Consider the following 23,335-nt stretch of genomic DNA (forward strand, 5'->3'; position numbering starts at 1 on the left):
AGTTCACACAAATAATTATATTTGGAAGTGAATATATAAAGGAGTGAAATCAGTCATTATTAAGGCGAACAAATTGCAATTAACATTATGTTGCATTGGAACTCAACATGAGGCGTTTGAGGCCGTTAAAAATTTATTGAGATCGACTCCTTGAATACCTGAAGGAGGATGGAAGCAAGAGATATGAACATTAACACCCCCACAAACACACACACATTTTACACCCTAAACAGTCTAGGATTATACACTAACACATATACTTGTTTTATCACCATGCATTGACATTCCCCTTAAACACACTATATGCTGACACACAGTGTAACACTGTACACTGACACATGCTGTACACAATTTAACTTGTACACTGTCACCCCCCCACACACTTATTATATTCCTTTATATTGACACACACATTTAACTCTGTACACTGACACTCCCACACACACTCATTTTAACCAGGGATAGGCAAAAACATGGTTCATGGCTAACATTTTTACAGTTGTTGGACTCCATGAAGGAGATATTAAAACAATACCAAATAGCGCCCCTGGGTTAATCAGTCTATTCCGTTTAGGGCCAAAAAAGAAAAATATGGATAGACTGTAAATACAAATATATATATACACATAAACTGTGTTTATGAGAATTTATAAGAAACAGTGTACAAAAGGTAAATAGCTTAATGTAGCCTTTTCTTGTGGTAAGTGTCCCTGGGGCGTCCTCTTCGGACGCTGCTGTACATAGTGGAAGACAAGGTCGGTCCTCCTCCATGTCTTCCTTGGTCATACTTTAGCATATTTACTTTTTCTCTAAGTGTGTTTGGGGTCATCAGTCCCTTTCAATAATGAATTGTAGCAGTGGACTTGACTTAAGGAAGATGACTCTGGTGTAGAATAAATAAATTAAAAGACAAAAATCCCATACAGGCATGAAAAAACTGATGTAGAAAAAAGGCAGTGAACTGGACCACGCGTAGGTATAAAAAATAAGTTTATTAATACATCTATTAAAGAATAGATATATATAACCAGATGACACAGGTAACAAAACAAAAATCCCTCAGCAGGGTGGTAGTTACTTCTGACAGATTTCTTCCAAAATACTGGACTTAATCATAGGTACAAGTGTAACTGATTCTACTTGTGTATATTAAATGACTTATACATTTCATGGCTTATAAATAAAAGTTGCTCTAATTAAACAGCTGTTACGGCAAAAAGGTACACTTGATACCATGTCAAGCCTTTACATGTACTAGACACATGCAAATGGGCCAAAAAAAATTTCGGTTCTTTTTTCGTTTATCCTCTCTGTTCTACATTCTGTCTTTCATTTTCTCTCTTCATCTATCCGCTAAAATGGGGAATGTCACCAAAAGTGACGTGATTTTGACCTAAGGTGAACTTCAGTCAAAATGAGAGCACTTCTGCTAACTTCCTCCCCCTCAATCTTCCAATTATGAGAGAGGATGTCAGCAAAAGTACCGCAATTTGGGCAGATGTTCATCTTAGGTCAAAATGTCGCTTTCAAAGATAGAAGATAGAAGAAGAGAGAAGATGAAAGACAGAAGGTAGAACAGGGAGGATGAAGAACAAGAGGATGCAGAAGTGTACCACTTGTGAATGAGCGTGTGATTGACTGAGTGACAGTGTTAGAGAGTGAGTGAAAGTGAATGAGAGAGAATATGGGCACTGGGCCACAAATTTTGTTCCCAAACTAAAAATGCCCCCTATTTTCATCCAAATGATTGGTGCATCGGGGGAGAGGACGTCCGGAGAAGTGCGACAATTTTGCCTTAAGCGGAAATTCTGCCAAAATCTTGGTGCTTTCAGTGATGTCCTCTCCCAATATTGGAGGATTAGGGGTGAAGACGTGAATGGAAGTGTCACCATTTTACCCTAAGGGTAACTTCCGCCCAAATCGCTGCCCTTTCAGTGAAGTCCTTTCCCTCGATTGGAGGATCCGAGCGAGAGGACATCAGCTAAAGTCATGGGGCAGAGTAGCATTTCTGGAGGTATATATATATATATATATATATATATATATAAACTGCTAACAGCAATCACACTCCTATCAAGCCCAGGCAGCCAGTACATGCTGGAACCTGGGGATGATAGAAGTGTGATTACAGCCTCCCTATGCCATGCTACCACCCCCCCCCTTACACATCCATGCTATCACACACACACTCATTCACAAACATTTAAATACTCATTCATTCTATTAATCACACATACTTGCTCATAAACCCTCCCCCGCCCCCCATACCTGAACTGCAGATCTCTCACTCGCAGACTTCTGCAGGGGCCCGGCTCTGCGAGCAACTTCTCTGGCCCCGCCCCAGAGGAAGAATGAGGGGAGCAGAGTCATATGACAACTCTGCTGCTAGTAAAAGAGAAGCTGCTCGCGACCAAAACACCAGTAAGCAGCCTGGCCCCAGCGGAGATTTTTTTGAGGTCTGATTAGAAGACGACTTGGATTATAAGACGAGGGGTATTTTTCAGAGCATTTGCTCTAAAAAAACCTTGTCTTATAATCGAGCAAATACGGTAATTATGTGAATGAAAGTGTGAATTAGTGAGTGACTTTAAAAGTGTTTGTGTGTATGATAGATGTATAATTGATTTGTGGAAAGGTAAAGATGGCACAAGCAAGATGTTTGAGCCTTGGAGACCAAGATGACACAGGCAGGGTGTTTATGGGACAGAGATGGCACACTTCCGGCTGTTTGGGGACAAAGTTGACTCATGCTGGGCTGTTTGGGGTAAGTCCTATGTGTGTAATCTGGGTGCTGGTCAGTTTCTATGTCTGGGCAGTGTGGACGCCAGGGCTGGCTTCGGGTTGTGCAACCTATCATCTATGCCTGTAGTTTTATCTCTTCCTATGTTTCCATACAGTATTATTGTATGCCTGCAAATACGGGATTTGTATGTCTGATTCTATACCTCCCGTACTGAGTTCACATGTGAACAATAATACCGGTAATAACAATATTAATATATATATATATATATGATTGCTAACAGCAATCACACTCCTATCATGCCCAGGCACATGCTAGAACCTGGACATGATAGGAGTGTGATTGCTGTTAGCAATCACACTCCTATCATGCCAAGTCAGCTAGTACATGCTGGAATCTGGGTATGCCTAGGCATGATGGGAGTGTGATTGCTGTTAACAATCATATATATATATATATATATATATATATATATATATATATATATATTAATATTGTTATTGCATTTTTTATTCCCTATTTTGGTGTGTTACTTACTTTAAATAAAAGTGTGAGATTTTTTTTCTAGGGTGGGGGGTCATATTCAGTTTCGGACAATGCTGCATTTTCGGTTTCAGTCCAGAATTTTCATTTTGGTGCATCCCTAAGCCAGACAATGAAGTGGTAGGCCTACACCACATCAATGTTTGGCTTAGTATATAGTGATAGGAGTTATGCTGCACTATTGTCAATGTCTGCCTCAGTATATAGTGATAGGTGTTATGCTGTACCACTGTCAATGTCTGCCTCAGTATATAGTGGTAGGTGTTACACTATACCACCGTCAATGTCTGCCTCAGTATATAGTGGTAGGTGTTATGCTGTACCACCGTCAATGTCTGCCTCAGTATATAATGATAACAGTAATGCTGTAGCACCTTCAATGTCTGCGCCAGTATATAACGATAGAAGCCATGCAGGTTTAAAGTGTTTGTGGGGGGGGTCACATACAGGATTCGCTCCAGGTGCCAAATACTCTAGGTACGCCCCTGGATGTAAGCCTTTGTTGCATTTCATGTGTCTGCTAACAACCCAGAAACCTATGACTTGGCTTGCATTACTGAGGTGAGTGTAACAAAAAATGTGGAAATGGAACTAAAATACATTTTTGTCAGTAATGTGCAACATTTTCTTTATCATGTTTTGTGTCTTTAAATTCAGCTGCTTTGGTGTAGTACCCTATTAAATAATTGGGTTTAATCCCTTCAATCCCCTATGGACGTACCGGTACGTCCAAAAACTGCATCCCAAGAATCCCCTATGGACGTACCAGTGCGTCCAGCCCTTCTTGCAGTGTCAGGGACACATCCCTGCCGCTGCACGGGTGATCAGGCCAGGGGAGGGCTGGCAGCCCAAGGCCTGGGGGGCAAGTCTAGTCAACTGGCCCATTGCGCCACCAAAGCGGCTGCGAGCGACATTGAAAGCGGCTGTCGTCACTCCACCGGCGCCTAATGAATTCAAAGCGGCCGGCGTGCACGCACCGCCCAATGGCTGTGCCTCATCTCTTCATCCCACCCCTTTTAAGACGTGGGACAAAGAGCTGAGGCACAGCCATTGGGTCTGACTGCCGCATGATGCAGGGGCGTACCGAGAGTATTTGGCACCTGTGGCATATAATGTATGTAGCACCCCCCCACACACACTTTAAAACTGCATAGTTTCTATGGTTAGGCAAACATTGACAGGGGTACAGCATAACTATTATATACTGAGGCACACATTGACGTCAATGCGTGCCTATCACTATACATTGAGCCAGACACTGACAATACTGCACTACAACCCCTATTACTATATACTAAGCCAAACATTGATGTGGTGTAGGCCTACCACGTCAGTGACTGGCTTAGTATATAGTAGGGATGCACCGAAATGAAAATTCTGGACCTAAACTGAAAATTCAGCATTCACTTGGCCAAAACCAAAAAAAAAACCCCCAAAAACTTTAAAATACTTTATTAAAAGTAACTCACCAAAATTAGACTAAAAAAAAATCAACAATATTAATTAATTTATATATATATATATTATATATATATATATAATTAACAGCAATCACAATCCTATCATGCCCAGGTTCTAGCATGTGCTGGCTGACTTAGCATGATAGGAGTGTGATTGCTGTTTGCAATATATATATATATATATATTAATTATTCCGTTCAATAAAAGTGTTGTTAACACACCAAAGTTGGACCAAAAAAAAAATTGATAACAGCAATCACACTCCTATCATGCCTAGGCAGCCAGTATATGCTGAAATCTGGGCATGAAAGGAATGTGATTACAGCCTTCCTATGCCATACTATCACCCAACACTTACACATCCATGCTATCTGAAACCCTCATTCACAAACATTCAGCATAACACCCATCACTCTCACACACTATCCACTCTCCCTGAATCTTGTCCTACCTTTCTTCTGTCACTGTCACTTTTCCTCCTCCTCTTCGTTCTTCCTCTTCTTCTGTGTCCTGTCCTTCTGGTGCGGAAGACGGTGGGCGTGGCTTTAGTGTTTTTCTCAAATCCCGGCACACAAGTCCTGACGCACAGCCACAGTTGCCGCGACGGCACCCCTCAGATGAGCGGCAGTCGGGGTGGGCCGCCCCCGCCAGGTACGCTACCGGCACGATGGCCGCATTCAATCCAGCCGCAAACTAAGCGGCTGCGTTGAATATCCGTCTGCCGGCCATCTGGCCGGCCCACCGGCCCGGATTCAGGGCGGCCTGGGGGGCAATTGCCCCCTGCCCAGCCCGCCCCTGCCCGCCAGGTACGCTACCTGCACGACGGCCGCATTCAATCCAGCCGCAAACTAAGCGGCTGCGTTGAATATCGATCTGCCGGCCATCTGGCCGGCCCACCGGCCCTGGATTCAGGGCGGCCTGGGGGGCAATTTCCCCCATGCCCCCCGGCCCAGCCCGCCCCTGGATCAGGCTGTTTGACAGCCTGGACTCACCACTCATCGCCGGCTTTCTGCTGTCCGATCTGATGTAACAGCTGTTACATTTTAACCTTCCCGATCACGCGATCGGGCATTCCCTTCCGGGTTGCGTCACTGCTGATGTAACCCGGAAGTTCATCGGAGGACAGGATATGCATACAGATCACAGTGAGGACCTGCATAGAGATCACAGTGTGATCGGTGCAGGGGGATCGCGGGCAGGGGAGTGAGAAACCCTTTCTCTCACCCCCCTCCCGTCCTGAAACAGAGAAGGAGAAAAAAAAAAGGTTATTCATTTAAAAAATAATAATAAAAAAATCATTAAAATAATAATATAAATTAAACAAAAAATAATAATAAAGTGAGCTAAGTGATGTCATTGTGACATCACTGGCATTAATAAAATGTTCAGGAGGTCCCTAAGAGGACCTCTAATCATTTAAAAAAAAAATATATATATATATATATATATATATAAAAAAAAAAAATTAATTTTTTTTTTTTTAAATATAAAAAAGATAATAATAATAATAAAAAAAATGTAAAACCTTACATCCCATTGCCGTAGCATAACATTTACCCAGTATAACCCTCCTGCCCCCGTTAACAACCCCCAAACCCGTTAAGCCATAGGCATAAAAATTATACAAAAAAATTACCCCTTATAGTATGTTCCCTGGTGCCGGGAAAGTATGGAAAATCTATATAAATTAGGTATTTCTGAAATCAGGACACCTGAATTGTTAAACTTGGAGGGGATTTTCCATCACTTTACCTAATTTTGTGAGGATTCAGAAGGAAAATGTAAAAAAAATTAGGTGTTTTTTTTTAATTTTCACTAGTTTTTACTAAATTTCTTATTGAAAATTTTCAGCTAATCATCCAACTATGGTTTCAAAAGGAAGCTCTATCTCTCCTTGAAAAAACAATATATAGTTTACATGGGTACACTATTCGCAGGAAAAGAGAATAATCGCTGAACCGACATAGCACAAAAAAATGACAAAAATTGCTCTGGGACTTGAGGTACCAAAAAACCCTGGGATTGAAGGGGTAAATCATGTCTGCAATGTGTGTGCGCAATTTGGGAAATTTCTTTGGCTAACAGGTTTACACATTTAGAACACATTTTAATCTTATTTATACAAATACCTGTATTTTTCTCTTTTCTGCCATAGATTTCGGATGAATTTCTGAATCTTTTAAAAAAATATATACATGTTGCATACATGTGTTATCTAATACCTTTCATCAATTATAGATCTGATAAAGTAAATGCTATGCATTTATATTATTATCTAAGAAAAAACATAAAATAAACCAGTAAAATAAATCAAAATCTTTCTTTTGAAGTCTTTTGATGTTAATTAGCCACTTTGTATTTTTGCACTGTTTTTCATTTGTAGTGGATAAATTTGTTCTCTGAATTGAAGTACAAAGAAGGATAATGTATTTTTTGCGATACAAAGTATTTTATAAAATATACATCCTTTTCTTAAGATGCACTCCTCTTATCCTTCCTTGCTTACTTTTGGACACAAGCACCTGTAAATGAAGACACGGATGACATTCGCTGCAGACTAATTTGTGAAAAAAAATGAGGGCAATTACTGAAATAAAAGTAGTGGAAAAAAAGATGATCAGTTTCTGAGAAACTCAAAGATAAAGCCTTTGTACTGAGATATCAAACTGTGAGAGCTTTTGAAAAGTGTTATTTATCTTTTCCTTCACAACCTTACATCTTCTAATTTCACAGCTCTTGTTCTTTTCTGATGGTGTTGATAAAGACCACACCAGGAGTAACATTTTGTACCCATCATGGACTATAGATTTCACAGTATGGCAAACAGTTCTTTAAGTCCATCACTACAGGGTTCCTCTTCACTTTTCTAAGTAGCTTTCACTGTGTTTTTTAACTTTGTTTAAAATTACACTTGCACCAGGTAACATATATTAGTAGAGTTTTACAATGTTCTTGTCTTTTAAAGTTTTGATCTTACAAAATGCTTTAAAAATGTTGTGCTAATGGTTTATGTAAAAGTTACAATTTATTATCACTGGCTGTGACATTAGCAGTTTAGCAGCCAATTTTAAAGAGGTTTACAAGGAATAGGGTCATGAAAAACCATGATTTCATCTCACAGGTAAAATAAATATATATCCTAAGTAATTACTGTTATATTAAAGTAAGATGGCATGATCATTAGTTGATTTAATCTTTTTGATCCTTCATAATGGAGGATTTACTTAGAAATTTAACCCTGCAGTGAAATATTTCCTTTTAATGGGGGGTACTTTTGGAAGTTACACTTGACACTGTCCCACATAGAAGACTTATAAATAAACTGCAATCTCTGGGTTTAGATCCCAATGTTGTTGAATGGATTAAGGAGTGGCTGAGTGACAGACAACAGAGGGTTGTATTGAATGGCATATATTCAGAACAAGGTCTTGTTACCAGTGGGATACCTCAGGGATCTGTACTTGGACCCATTCTCTTAAATATTTTTATTAGTGATATTGCAGATGGACTTGATAGAAAGGTATGTTTATTTGCTGACGACACAAAAATTTACAACAGGGTTGATGTTCCTGGAGGAAGAAGCAAAATGGCAAACGATCTAGGAAAACTGGAAAAATGGTCAGAGCTGTGGCAATTGGCATTTAATGTAGATAAATCCAAAGTAATGCACCTGGGGCATAAAAATCCAAGGTCAGAGTATAGAATATTTGGTACTGTCCTACCCTCAACGTGTGAGGAAAGGGATTTAGGGGTAATTATTTCTGAGGATTTAAAGGTAGGCAGACAATGCAGTAGAGCAGCAGGTAATGCTAGCAGAATGCTTGGTTGTATAGCGAGGGGTATTAGCAGTAGAAAGAGGGAAGTGCTCATGCTCACTGGTGAGACCTCACTTGAGTATTGTGTACAGTACTGGAGACCATATCTCCAGAAGGATATAGAAATGTTGGAGAAGTTGGTTGTGCAGAGAAGGGCTACTAAAATGGTTTATGGATTACAAGATAAACCTTACCAGGACAGGTTAAAGGATCTTAACCTATATAGCCTGGAAAAAAAGACAGGACAGGGGGGATATGATAGAAACATTTAAATACTTAAAGGGAATCAACAAGGTAAAGGAAGAGAGTTTATTTAAAAGGAGAAATACTACCACAACAAGAGGACACAAGCATAAACTAGAGGGGCAAAGGTTTAATGGTAACATCAGAAAATATTACTTTACGGAAAGGGTAGTGGACGCATGGAATAGCCTCCCAGCAGAAGTGGTAGATGTTAATACAGTAAAGTCATTTAAGCAAGCATGGGATAGGCATAAGGCCAAGCTAGATATAGGATAAGGGCAAGTACTAAAGGAAAGTACTCAGAGGTTGGGCAGACTGGATGGGCCTACTGGTTCTTATCTGCCGTCACTTTCTATGTTTCTATATGGACAAACGTTTTGGGACACCTAACCCTTACACCAACAGGGACTTTCATGACATTGCATTCTAAATACATAGACATTAATATGAAGTTGGCCACCTTTTTGCAGCTAGAACAACTTCCACTTTTCTGGGAAGAATTTCTACAAGATTTTGGAGTGTTTCTGTGGGAATTTTTGCCCATTTATATAGTAGGCATTGCAAGTCAAGGCCTGACTTGCGATCTCTGTCCCATTTTATCTCAAAGGTGTTTGATGGGGTATAAGTAGGGCTCTTTTCGAGCCAGTCAAGTTTTTCCACACCAACCTAACAGTCTATTATACCATACAACCATAACTTTAATTGTTTTACTGTTTTTAATTTATTGAAAATGATTTTGTGACGGGACCGACCTGTACCTTGACTGGGTACTCCCACCCAACGTTGCTTCTTCCTGCCGGGACACCAACGATTAACCCCTTCACCGCCAGGCAAAACCAGCGTTGTAGATAGAAGGGGGGACGACGCTGCGCCGAAGCTGCATTGGCACTGTGGCTATCCAAAGCTTAGCTACACAGCGTGGCTATTGTCCTGAAAAGGACAATAAAGGATCATAGCAGCCCACCCCAAGCATCAGGCAGCACTCATGTTGAGGTGAAAACAGGACTCCTTTATTAAAACCAAATACAGCTATATATACACAGGTAAGAAAGGGGCAAGACAAATATCACATGATCTAATTACCATGTCAGGAAGGAAGTAATTAGATCAAATCCTGCAACATAATATCCGGGGGAAGGACAGGATGACATGAGACATAAATAATTACATTAATTGGGGACGTAGACGTGGAATGATGATAGACATATAATTGGCTTGAGACAGACAATGACTAGGACACAGTGATAACAGGAGCTCACAGGATTAACCACTACCTGTTGTGTAATTGATAATTAGGTATGCAGCAGTGACACCTAGTCATACCTACAGGGGGTCTTAAGACAAGGGCTAAGTCACACAATAACAGGGGAAACACTTCATACCTATACAAGCAACAATGCAAAGGCAATCAGCCTTCTACCTACCACAGGATGTCCAGCTGATGTTACAGTTTTGAGTCTCTGAGTGCTAAAACATGGGGAAAATCAGCAGAAACTGAACCCCTGTATCCACACACAGAAGTCTCTACAAGGCCTGGGCCCATAGTCGATAGGGAGGAGGCTGGCTCTAAGGCCTCTCCAGGGGCCCCAGTGATGGAGAGTTCTGTCACAGATTTTACCATAACTGATTAACTCACACTACCGCTCAACTCCCACAATACCGCTCACCAGGGCCGGATTAAGAGCCAGGGCCTTTATAGGAAATAAATATAATATATACAACAGAATCTTAATTCCTCGGCATCCATGTGTACAAGGCCTATTTTCAGGTAGGGGCCTAGAGCGGCAGCTCCACCAGCCCCTACTTAAATCTGGCCATGCCTCTCACATTACTCTGTTTCTTATGTTTGTCTTCACCCCATTCCCTCAAAATTGTAAGCTTGGGAGCCGAGCCTCTCCACCTAATGTATCAGTGTGTCTTAGTCTGTCAATTCTTGTCATACCCCTTTAATACATGTATTGTAAAAAGCGCTGCGTAAATTGTTGGGGCTATATAAATAAATGATGATACTAATAATAATAATTAGCTATCATAAATTAGTATTAAGTAGTAAAATATCCTATTTACACAAAAGTGAGTACACCCCCCACATTTTTGTAAATATTTTATTATATCTTTTCATGTGATAACATGTAGCTCCCCCTATCTATAACAGGCATGTCCAAAGTCCGGCCCGAAGGCCAATTGCGGCCTGCGTTCCGGACTGATAAGGCCCCACAGATAAGTTGCCCAAATATAGATCTGTTTTTTTTATATTAAAGGCAGAGTGATTTAACACCTATCATCCAAGTCACAAAATGAAAAGTATGCCGTTTTCAATAAACTTTGCATAAAATAGTTAATTTGCATTTAATTTTAATGGTTCAAAGAATGTCAGGCAAAATGGTCGGCCCTCGCACATGTTCACTTCATCAAATCTGGCGCTCTTAGAAAAAAGTTTGGACATGCCTGATCTATAACATGTAACAATAACCTCAACTCTCTAGTAAATGACCAAGCAACAATTTTATGTCTCATGTAGATACTATGTGCTTAACTATAACCCTGCATCTAATACAGCTTGTAATGTCAACATCTTCATCGATCCTGCAAATGTTTGTGCTACAGGTCAGGTTGAACTACACTGGTGTGCCTTTGTATGCTTTACATACCTCAGTGATACTTCCATTACAGCGATATAATGTTTGCACTTTTTTTGGGGGGGGTTGTCTTTTTTACACAGGACCATGTACGTGATAGTTATTGTGAGGTTATTTCACTGTGTACAAACAAACTATAACCCTGCCTCCACATGTCCTTCCTTGAAGGAACCGAAACACTGCAGTATATCCAGTATAACACAAAAGATGTATAGAGCCAACCTATGCAATAAACTGTGGGCACTGTATAGTGGCCAGGTGATGGGGGGCACCAGACTTCATGTAGGGATATGCCCCTGATGAATCAGATATATTTTCTAAAGAGGATTCTAAAACTGGAAGTCTTGGGAGAGGGGATCATATAATTTTTCATCAAGTGTGAATATATATTTAACTGTATGGGTAATCAAATATTTAGGTTTATCTTTGGGTATTTAGTATTGTTATCTGGGCAGTTTTACTTTATTGCCCAAATGTGTAATTCTGCAGCTGTATATTTATTTGTATTACATTTTCCTGTCCAGCTTCCTTCTAGTTCTCTGTTGAAGAAGAATAGTCACCTTCAGTGACTTTCAGTGTCTTGTCAAAGAGGTTATCCTTATCAAAAATAACAGCAATCTGACAACTGGAAGAAAACATAGTTTCTCCGAACTTGTTGACTGTTAATGGCCTTAATCCAAATAAGGTTCTTTCTCTGTAAAAATATTTTGCTATCACACACTTTACAGTGAGTAATTAAATCCATGTGGATTACAGAAAATCTAATACATGTACTTTTTCTGTGTGTCAGGTTGCTGGTTGTATCCAATTGCTTTCTTAAAGCATCATCACTGTTCTTGTATTGTTCAAACGCAAAACTTTGCAAGAAAGAAAGAAAGAAAGAGTAGGGGGCAGCTGGCTGCTGATTTATATGCAGACCAATGCTCCGGCATGTAGTAAACCTTGTACATATCCCATATTGTGTATTTTATGTGTGGGTTTACCTTGCATGGCCCTTGCACTGTCAAATCCAATACAGTGACATCCCTACTTCCTAAAAACCCCCAAATAATAAAACCACAACACAAAAAACTGGAGTTTGAATTGGGTACAGCATTTATTAACCAAATGCCACAACATTTCTTTATTCATAATATGCAAAACATAACTAAATCAAATGATTTATTTTAATAAATTAACATCAACATGTCATTATTAACTCTAACCTGGCAGAACTTTAAGGTCCCATCTAAAACCTCTTAACCAGGGGCGTAACTAGAATCTACAGGGACCTGGCGTAACGGACGGTAGGGTAGCAGGAGATCCGCAATGCAGAACCTGGACACGAGCCACAGCAGACGAGCACACAGGTGAGTAGTCCACAAACAAAGCCGAGGTCAAGGATTGGAGAAATCAGGATCAACGGGAGACTAAGCCGAAGTCAGGACTGGAGCAAGCAGGATAATCGTGAAGCGAAGCCGGGGTGTAGGATTGGAGGAATCAGGATCAATGGGAGACGAAACCGAAGTCAGAATCAGAACCGCATACAGAGCCCAGAGTAGGAGATAAGAATCAGGCAATCCATGGACAGCTAAAGTGCCCTTAAATAGCCCAGGCAGATAACCCTGCCTCCAGCTACTTGCAGGGAAAAACATTAACAACAGGTACTGTTCCTTTAAATCATGGGTTGCAAATGTGCAGTCAGTTGCTGGTTGGCCATCTTTGATGTGCCATGCGTCTTCAAGTTCCAGCGGCCATTTTTGGAGTGGAGCGCGCATGAGTGTTAGTGCACGAGAGGGATGGCACGGTGACGCAAGGCTCTAGTGCGGCGGCCGGAGACTGCTACAGCCATAGTAGTTACAGGAAGGGTGGTTACACCTAGTGCTAAAATTGCCCCAGGCCCCCCAACTTCAAAAGCTGGTCTGTGCCATCATTGCCCCCAAAATTGCCCTTAGCTCCCTCCCTTCCAACATACACTCTGGCACACATATATGAAGACACTAACACAAATTAAACATGGTTACTCATACTCACTAACAAGCCCGGACTGGGACAAAAAATAGGCCCGGGCATTTGAGACTGAGCAGCCCATTTTTATTTATTTATTTATTTATTTATATGCCAGAGATGCCACTGTGCCCCCTGATATCCCTTATACCTCCTATATGACACTCTGTCCCGTGATAGAAAAACTGACAGCGCTAAAATAGGTATGAAAATATATGCTTTAATAAATAGACAAAAAAAATTGATAATACATAATACAATATCAATATATATATATAAATATATGGACAATACAAGCAATAAATCAAATATTACAGCAATCAAAAAAAAATAAAAAAAAATTAAAGAATGCACATAATTAATAGATCCCGAAAAAATTATATCTGCCCACCAGGGGTTAATATATCAACAGAAGAAACATGGGGCAAATAAGCAAAAAAATAAAGATAATACTCCAGGCTAAGCTTACCCAGTGGTGCTTATTTGCCCTGTTTTTCTTCTGTTGATATATTAACCCCTGTTGGGGCAGATGGAAGTGAAGTAGTGGAAGTTGCGCACTAAAATCCAAATTCCCCGCAGCACTGCAGGGGACCTGGATCCTCTCTCGCAGCCAGTCACAAACTAAGAAACTCAGACCACGCCAACTGAATTGCGGCGCTCAGCCAATCTTCTAGGCTGAGCAATGTGACTAAAAAAAGTCATCATACACGGGACCCCTGAAGCCACAATCTAGTGCCACAAATCCTTTTTAATAAGATACGCAGGTTGAAATAAGAGTAAATAACACAATACCTTTACTTTTGCTGGGCCTAGAATGTTTTGACCTCTGAAGTGACAAATTCAGGAGGGCGTTTTATCTCTGGATAAGTAAAAATTAAATAGTTCAATTTAATCCTACAGAAAGTAAAGAGCCAGAAAACCGATGACTAAATACACATCAGGACAGGCTCTGCCACCCAGTCAGTCACACACACACACACAAGGACAGGCTCTGCCACACCAACACCTAAACACAAACACCAGGACAGGCTCTGCCACACTGACACCCGCATCTGGAGGGTTTCCACGGACGCTTTCCCTTTGATTTAGGTGATGGCCGCAGCTGGCTCTCTTGTGTATTGATGCTGCCAGCCCCCACGTGTATTTATGCACTCAAGAGAGCAGCCCCACTTTAGTATTGATTTATGTGATGCACTGATGCCCCAGCCAGCACTCGCTTGTGAATTAATGCCCCCACACCCTTGCGTATTGCCCCGTCAGCCAGCCCTACATTGTGTATTTATGCCAGCCACCCCCCTTAGTATCAAATCAGACCTGGCACCCAGACCTGCCTAGGACCCAGATTGGAAGAATAGGACTTGCCATCTTTGGCCCCAAAACAGCCCGCCTGTGGCATCTTTGGCCCCAAAACAGCCCGCCTGTGGCGTCTTTGGCCCCAAAACAGCCCGCCTGTGCCATCTTTGGCCCCATAACAGCCCGCCTGTGGCATCTTTGGCCCCAAAACAGCCCGCCTGTGGCATCTTTGGCCCCAAAACAGCCCGCCTGTGGCGTCTTTGGCCCCAAAACAGCCCGCCTGTGGCATCTTTGGCCCCATAACAGCCCGCCTGTGGCATCTTTGGCCCCAAAACAGCCCGCCTGTGGCATCTTTGGCCCCAAAACAGCCCGCCTGTGGCATCTTTGGCCCCAAAACAGCCCGCCTGCGGCATCTTTGGCCCCAAAACAGCCCGCCTGCGGCATCTTTGGCCCCAAAATAGCCCGCCTGCGGCATCTTTGGCCCCAAAACAGCCCGCCTGTGGCATCTTTGCCACCAAAACAGCCTGCCTGTGATATCTTTGCCCCCCTTACACATCCATGCTATCACACACACACATATTAATTCACAAATATTTACTCACTAATTCACAGATAATCCATTCACTCATTCAGATATTCATACATTGATACTCATTAATTCCCTCATTCAGACACTAATTTACATATACTCATTCACAAACATTCATTCACTCACTCCTTCACAGATACTCATTAATTCACTCAATCTCAAACACTCCTTCATGCAGCCTCCCCTTACCTGAACAACTGAAGATTTAAAGAGTACGTGCCGCTCGGCGCTCGCAGACCAACCTGTTCTTCTGCACAGGAGGAAGCAGATGCGCAGCAGGGTCATGTGACGTACGTCACGTACGTCACGTGATTCTTTTGGATTCCTGCGTCCCCGGCATCCTCGGCTAGCCAGTAAGTAGCGGGCCCCCGCGGAATTAATCGTGGGGGTTGCACGGGCCCCCTAGAGTGGCGGGCCCGGTCGCAGCTGCTGCAGGGTTAAGGGGCAGGTGCCCCTTTTGCCCTGCGTTATAGACGGCCGTAGAGGCCCAGTCAGTCCCTTAATTCTAACACACACTCCATCTCACCCCACTTATACATCTGTGCTCACACCCATACACACAATTACACATCCATGCTCACACACATACACAATATACAGCTGTGCTTACACACACAGAATTACACATCCATGCTGACACACACAATTACACATGCATGCTCACATACATATATACATACATACCACATTCCTCCTGCCCCAGCTTACATCTTAGCGTTTCTGCAGCTTGCTGTGCGACTGCTCACACGCTTTGCATGCCTTATTTTCATTGCGGTGTCACATGACGTAATGTGACCCTGATATATTCCTGTCTCCCTGTGCCGGTTTTCTTTAGTAAGTAATGCCAAAGATCAGCTGCTTCATGCAACCTCCTTTTATATACCTTTTAAAATGTTTCAATTTACTGGCGGGAATTTTCCCTTCATTTTTTCATCACCACTCCCCCCATCCCATTCATAGACGACACAGAGTCAACTAAGGGTCGCTGCTCCCACCTTAATTAATACAGTATAACTTCCAAGAGGTGGGGGGACTTCCTCTAGACAGGCAGGGTCATGCAACCCTTTCAGCTCAGGGCTCCAAGGTCTCTATATATTTTGTCACTTGCATGGGTTCAGGTGACAAAATATATAGAGACCTTGGCAACATATGCAGGTGACATATATTTTGTCACCTGCATATATATGTATGTATTGATATAACATACTATACCTATGCAACAAAGGATTGTGGCTTCTCAGAGAAATAATTAGTTTTCCCTACTTTATTTGATTTATTAATGAATGACTAGTTTAAAATATAGGTTTTCTAAGGTTAAGAGTGAGATAATTGTATAATGTTGCTACCTAAACCTAATTATGGTAACATATTGGAAATCTGCAGGAGCCAGTGCAACATACTCAGATAAAGATAGGTATAGATTATCAGATTTCTCCTTGGATCAAGAAGGTCTAAAATATTAATGTTTATTCTATTATTTATTATATGTGTGCAAATAGGGAAAAGTGATTTTGACACATTTTTGTTCATTTCTGGCCAATTAGTTTTCAGGCAACAAATTTTGTTCCCTGCCTATTCGGTTTGGCTGAAAATTCAGGGACATTTTTAGTTTGGGAACTAAATTTGTTGCCTGGTGCCCACATTCACTCTCTTACATTCTAATTCTTGTTCATTCTCTTTCTCACATGCGCTAAATATTTCCCTACCTTCTAAGCAGAAAACTTCCAGTTACCATCTTTCATCACGTCTCTTCTTTTCTATCCTAGTAACCAGGCGGGAACATCTACCAAAATTGTGATTGCTGTGATGTCCTCTCCCAGATCCTCCAAGGATATCACTGAAAGTGCCATCATTTTGCCCTCACTTGAACTTAGGGCAATATGACGACACTTGCGGTGATGTCCACATCTCTTGCCAGTGAATTCCATACCTCACTGTAAAGAATCCCTTCTTATCTGTGGGGCCTTATCAGTCCGGAAAGCGGGCCGCAGTTGGCCCTTGGGCCAGACTTTGGACATGCCTGCTATAGATAGACTGAAATCTTTGTTCTTGCAGTCTCAGAGGATGACCTTTTGTTCTTTGTACATTTTTGTTAATTGACAGGTCTTTGTATGTGTGAATGCCATTTTCTTGTTTTGTATTACCTGTCTTGTGTTACTAGTTAGCCACATTGGTTTTTATTTATTTATTTTGTATTTAACACATTGTATTTGTACACATTTATATGTGCAAGTCTTTAATGTCTGCTTAAAGCTATTCCACTCGTCTTGTGTTTTGTCCAGAAAAAAATTAATCTCAGTGTCATATCATATGTCATCATATGTTTAATCGATGCCCTTAGACTGTCAAAGTTGTTGCTTCTAAAATTAAGTGTTTGGTGAAATACCAATTTGCCAGTACCAGCTGGCTTTTTTGAATTCATCTCCAATAAAAACCATATCTTACTTGGATATTTATTATATGCTCCTCATTGTTAGTTATTGCCTGATCTAGACAAAGCACCCATTCTGGTTATAGTCTTTTATTAGGTTCAGAAACATGCTGCCCTTAGCAGAACTTGTTGTTCCAAAATTTTCATCTGTATCTGGGTAATTAAAATCTCCCATAATTAAAACTTTCACCCAGATTTGCATCTTTTTTAATTTGCCATAAAAGCTGATCTTGTCTATTAGTGATAATGATTGGTGGCTTGGAGCATAAACCCACAAGTAATGTCTATTTAATGTCTATGCTAATCTCCAACCTTAGTGTCTCCAGATTTGATAAAGACCTCATCGTGAGGTCGAAACGTTGTTGTTCGTCTCTTCCAATAAATCTGCCTGATGGAACCCATGAGTGCCTGGAGCCTTTTTCTATCCAGATTTGTATTGTCATGATGCAAACCTTCCTTAATAATTATTTAATTAAGGGTCACCCCCACCCTTTTCTATTTACTCTGTCTCTTTCTTTTTCCAATAAGGGAGAATACAAATAAATGATAACATTAAAATTAGACTTGTTCATTCGAAGGGTGCGTTTTCATTGTTCAGCCCGAATACCAAATATATGAACATGGCGGCGGCATGGCGGCGGCGAAGACAAATACAACCACACAACACAAAGAATCTTCGTGTTTGTCTTTGTTTACTAATCTACTTGGTCCCCTCCTCATCTAGCCTACCTTATCTACGCAGCATTGCAGGGGTTAACGGGAGTGAAAATCCGTAGGTTCGCCGTCAGGAGTTAAAGGGCTGTGCGAACGACTCTACTGGTCTTCTGCAGGGGCCTCCTCTGGCATGAACCAATCAAGTGCACTTGAACTTCATTGGTTGATGGCAGAGGAGGCCCCTGCCGATGACCAATAGAGTTTACTTGTACAGACTTTTAATATCCTGTTGCCGCAACTTGGCCGGGAGAGACCACTGATCTCCCACTCCAAGAGTTAAAGGTCCGTACAAACGACCAATAAAGCCACTCGTACAGACCTTTAACTCTTAGAGCGGGGAGACCACGGTCATTACCAGACACAAACATTGGCAGTAGAATGGATTGCACTGAAAAGTTCAGTGACTTTAAATGTGGCACAGCCATAGGACTCCCCCTTTACCCCAAGTCAGTTCATTAAACTTCTGTTTTACTGGATCTGCCCCAGCCACTGTAAGTGCTATTATTGTGAACTGGAAGCATCTAGGTCAAGCACGAAGCAGTAGACCACATACCTCATACAGCGGGACTGTCGAATACTGAAGTGCATACTGAGTAAAATCACCTTTCCTCTGAAGCATAACTCACTACAGAGTTACAAAATGCCTCTGGAAGCAACATCAGCAGGAGCACTGTACATGGGTTTCCATAGCAGTGCAGCTGCAGACAAGCCGGAGATCACTATGTGTAATGCCAAGCGACTGCTGGAGTGGTCTATAGCACACTATCACTGGTATCTGACCTTAATCCCACTGAACACCTTTCAGATGAATTGGAACACTGACTGCAAGCCAGGCCTTCTTGTCCAAAATAAGTGTCTGACCTCAAAAATGCTTGTATGGCTGAATGGGCCCAAATTTTCACAGACATGCTCCAAAATCTTGTGGAAAGCCTTCCCAGAAGAGTGGAGGCTGTTGCTGCTGAAAAGTGGGGGTTCCATAATAATGCCCATGGTTTTGAAATGGAATGTCCAACAAGCTCATATGGATGTGATGGTCAGGTGCCCACATACTTTCGATCAACTATTCATAAAAACTATTTTGAGGAAAATAACATGCTGCCAGGGAGGGCTGGCCTTCTGGCCTGGGGGACAGGTAAAACCAAGAGGCTGACAGTAATGTCAGGAACCACAAAACCAGATAGAGATGAGGTGAGTCGTGTGGTTTAAGAGAGTCTGCATAGCAAGTGCCAATTGCTCAATCCTTTGATGTTGCACATCCATCCTGGTAAATATGTTTGGCATTGGAGCCAAAACAGGTACAGCTACCGGAGAACAACGTAGTCAGGAACCAGGGATCAGGAACCAGAGTGGGACGTCAGCCAGGCCAGGGTCAACACAGATAAACAGCAGAAAGAATGGTAAGTGTGCTTGGAAATCAATGACCACGCAAGGGCAGAGAGATACTGGGCCTTTGAAGCTAAATAGCCAGAGCACAGCAGGAAAAAGGGGCTGGTTGATTAGCAGATAATCCAGGAAACAGAGGAATGAAAGGCTGCTTATTAGTATCAATTTAGGTGTTTCTGTTTGCTACAAAGAAAAACAAGTAATGGAGTGGAGGAAGGGTGAGAACCCTGAGAGGTAACTAACACACTGGCGCACACATTTATATACTCTCACACTAACACAAATGTGCATACTCACAGTAACAGACACATACACATTCACACTAACAGGTCAACTAATTTCCAAAACCTACTGTTTCAAAACTTTATATCATATAGAGGTTCTCCCTCAGACATGTTCCCTCTGCTGACTTCAGAATTGGAATAGCTAGTCAAAGCATTAGTTTACATGTGAAGTATAAAGTATTTAATATTTAAGCAGTGATAATTGTCACAATTCTAGAATAAAGTCTTAATAAATCAACTATATTCGTTTGAAAATCCCATAAAGTGTTTACCGTCTCAGAGGTTTTGAGGAAGTGGTCAATTTGTAACAGCAAAAGCCTTCTAAGGATCAGTCCATGTCCAGATACAGAAATTACCCAAGAAAGAAATATTTTATTTTTTGAATTCACCCCTAGCTATATACCCTTGCAGCTTCCCAGAAACATACTTTTGTCAGATCTTTTCAACTGGTGGGCTGATGATGTCCCAAATGAGACATAGGGCAAGCAAAACAAACTGAAAGTTTCATGTTTGGAGGTTGGTATGTACAACTTTCAAAAAACACAAAAAACAAACCATATGGTTAAGGCCAGATTAAGGAGCTTTTACAGGAAGGGCCCTTCCTCTGGCTACACTGGTGTAACAAAGGCCCCTGCAGCCCCTGTTTTGCGTGGAACTCCCAACACCAGTGCAGCCCCATCAAACCATTACCAACCGAGTGCTGTACATGCCGAGCCACATTCCCTCAGTGCCCACATGCCAGGTCTGAGATGTTATTTCCCAGTGCTTGGTATGTGCGTGTCTAAATATGTTACTGTGTGTGTATTATTGTGCGTGTACTGTATGTTATTGTGTTACAATGTGCAAGTATGTTGCAGTATGTGTATGTTACTGTATGTGTATGTAGGAGGAACATAAGTCTCACAGGGAGGCCCTGGCATTTTTCGTTATGCCACTGTCTGGATTTCCCGCCTTTAGCAACCTGTTTTTACCTCTTTTCTCTGCTTTCTGCTGCTGTCTTCTTCCCTTCTGTTTTATTTTTTTCCTTCCTATTTTTCCTTCAGTTCTATTCTTTATTTTGCCCAACATATTTTTTCCACCTTACTTCCTGACGTTCTTTTTTTTCTATGGTCATTTTCTTGCTTTATCTTGCTTGTTTGATGTGACAGCCCATTTCTTTATCCCTTATGTTATTTTGGTCCCATAACTGTTTTCCTGTGTTACACCCCATCCCTGTGGTTTTCCCAAGGATTAAAGGCTCACAGACCCTGTATACCCCTAATGTTGGTTGGATCCCACCTCCCCCTGCTTGGCGCCTGACATTTGGAATAGTGTCACTATGGACGCCCTCCTGTGGGGATGGTTACAGAGAGGGAGCTCGTTCGGGAACCCTGGTTTTGTTGCCAATCTTTAGGACCGGGGTTTACCCAGCCACAGCTATGGAACTCTGGCCCGCCTACCGTGCGGACTGTTCCCGGGGGTGTTTCTGATGCTGTTGCTCAAGGTCCCGATGTCAAATCACGACGCTTTTTGGATAATAACATCTTCGGACCCTGAGCTCTCCATTGGTACTCCGGGATCACCCCTGAAACAGTGACTCTTTGTTGGGTGTGCATTGCTGGCCATAGAACTGTATGGTGGTTCCGGGCTGTCTGGTGGTTAATGGGATTATGCCTTTAATCCTATCATGTTTGCTGTATTTATATGTGTGCTGTATGTATTTATAAAAATAGTTCTGCTTTTCCCCTACACTAAGTCTTGGCTTGTGCTTGGGGGAATATGAAGCAATTAAGCTTTCAGCAGCAAGGAAGATCTCTACGGCAGAGCTACTCAGTCCAAGCACAGGTCTTCATCACATTTGGTGACAGCGGTGGGATGTCCTTCCTTGCTGAGGGATATTCAAACCACCACCGGGATAACTTCCTCATCCTTTAATGAGTTACATTGTCCAGGCTACACAGGGTTAAAGTCCGTGGACAGGACATGTGGAATATGGACAGGGCAGTACATGAGGGGAACAAAAAGCACAACAATAATCACACATATACTGAGACATACAGAAATCAAACAATAGCTACTACAGATGGCACTTATTAACCCTGGGGTGTCACAAAAACCAATTAAGGTTTAGATGGATCATTCAGTCAAGTCCAAAGTTAGAATGTATTGTATTACAATATAGGATAATCATCTTTCAACACAGATAAATGTAAGGTTATGCACATGGGGAAGAAAAATCCAGGCTGGGAATATGTATTAAATGGGAAAACACTGGGGACGACTGACATGGAAAAGGATTTAGGAGTTTTAGTTAACAGTAAATTTACCTGTAGCGACCAGTGTCAGGCAGCTGCTGCTAAGGCAAATAAAACCATGGGGTGCATCAAAAGGGGCATAGATGCCCACAACAAGGAAATAATTCTACCACTGTACAAGTCACTAGTCAGACCACACATGGAATACTGTGTACAGTACTGGGCACCAGTGTACAAGAAAGATAAAGTGGAGCTGGAGAGGGTTCAAAGATGGGCAACCAGAGTAATAAGGGGAATGGGAGGACTACAGTACCCAGAAAGATTATCAGAATTAGGGTTATTTAGTTTGGAAAAAAGACGGCTTAGGGGGGATTTAATAACTATGTATAAATATATAAGGGGACAGTACAGAGATCACTCCCAGGACCTATTTATACCCAGGACTGTATCTATAACAAGGGGACATCCTCTACGGTTGGAGGAAAGAAGGTTTCTACACCAGCACAGACGGGGGTTCTTTACAGTAAGAGCGGTGAGATTATGGAACTCTCTGCCAGAGGAAGTGGTAATGGTAAACTCAATAAAAGAGTTCAAAAGGAGCCTGGACGTGTTTCTTGAAAGCAATAATATTACAAGTTATGGATATTAGATTAATAGGGACAGAACGTTGATCCAGGGATTTATTCTGATTGCCATATTTGGAGTCGGGAAGGAATTTTCCCCCTGGTATGGGGCAATTGGCATCTGCTTCATAAGGGTTTTTTTGCCTTCCTCTGGATCAACACAGTAGGGACACAATATGTATATAGGTTGAACTTGATGGACTTTGGTCTTTTTTCAACCTTATGTACTATGTTACTATGTTACTATCTTTATACTCTTTAGTACAATTTCAAACATGCAACATGACTGCTGTATTACAAATGTTTTTGCCCTACATATAGAAAACTTCATTACCTTGTCTAATACTTTCATAA

General features: G+C 41.6%; 1 protein-coding gene across 1 annotated transcript in view; it reads left to right on the forward strand.

Annotated features, from left to right (window-relative positions):
• Window positions 1–23,335, forward strand: part of LOC149283165 (adenylate cyclase type 2) — a 354,857-nt gene that overhangs the window by 169,157 nt on the left and 162,365 nt on the right. The window lies entirely within an intron of this gene.

The sequence above is a fragment of the Sceloporus occidentalis genome, unplaced genomic scaffold, assembly GCF_023333645.1.
Source record: "Sceloporus occidentalis isolate IW3139 unplaced genomic scaffold, rSceOcc1.0.p SCAF_110, whole genome shotgun sequence".
Lineage (NCBI taxonomy): Eukaryota > Metazoa > Chordata > Lepidosauria > Squamata > Phrynosomatidae > Sceloporus > Sceloporus occidentalis.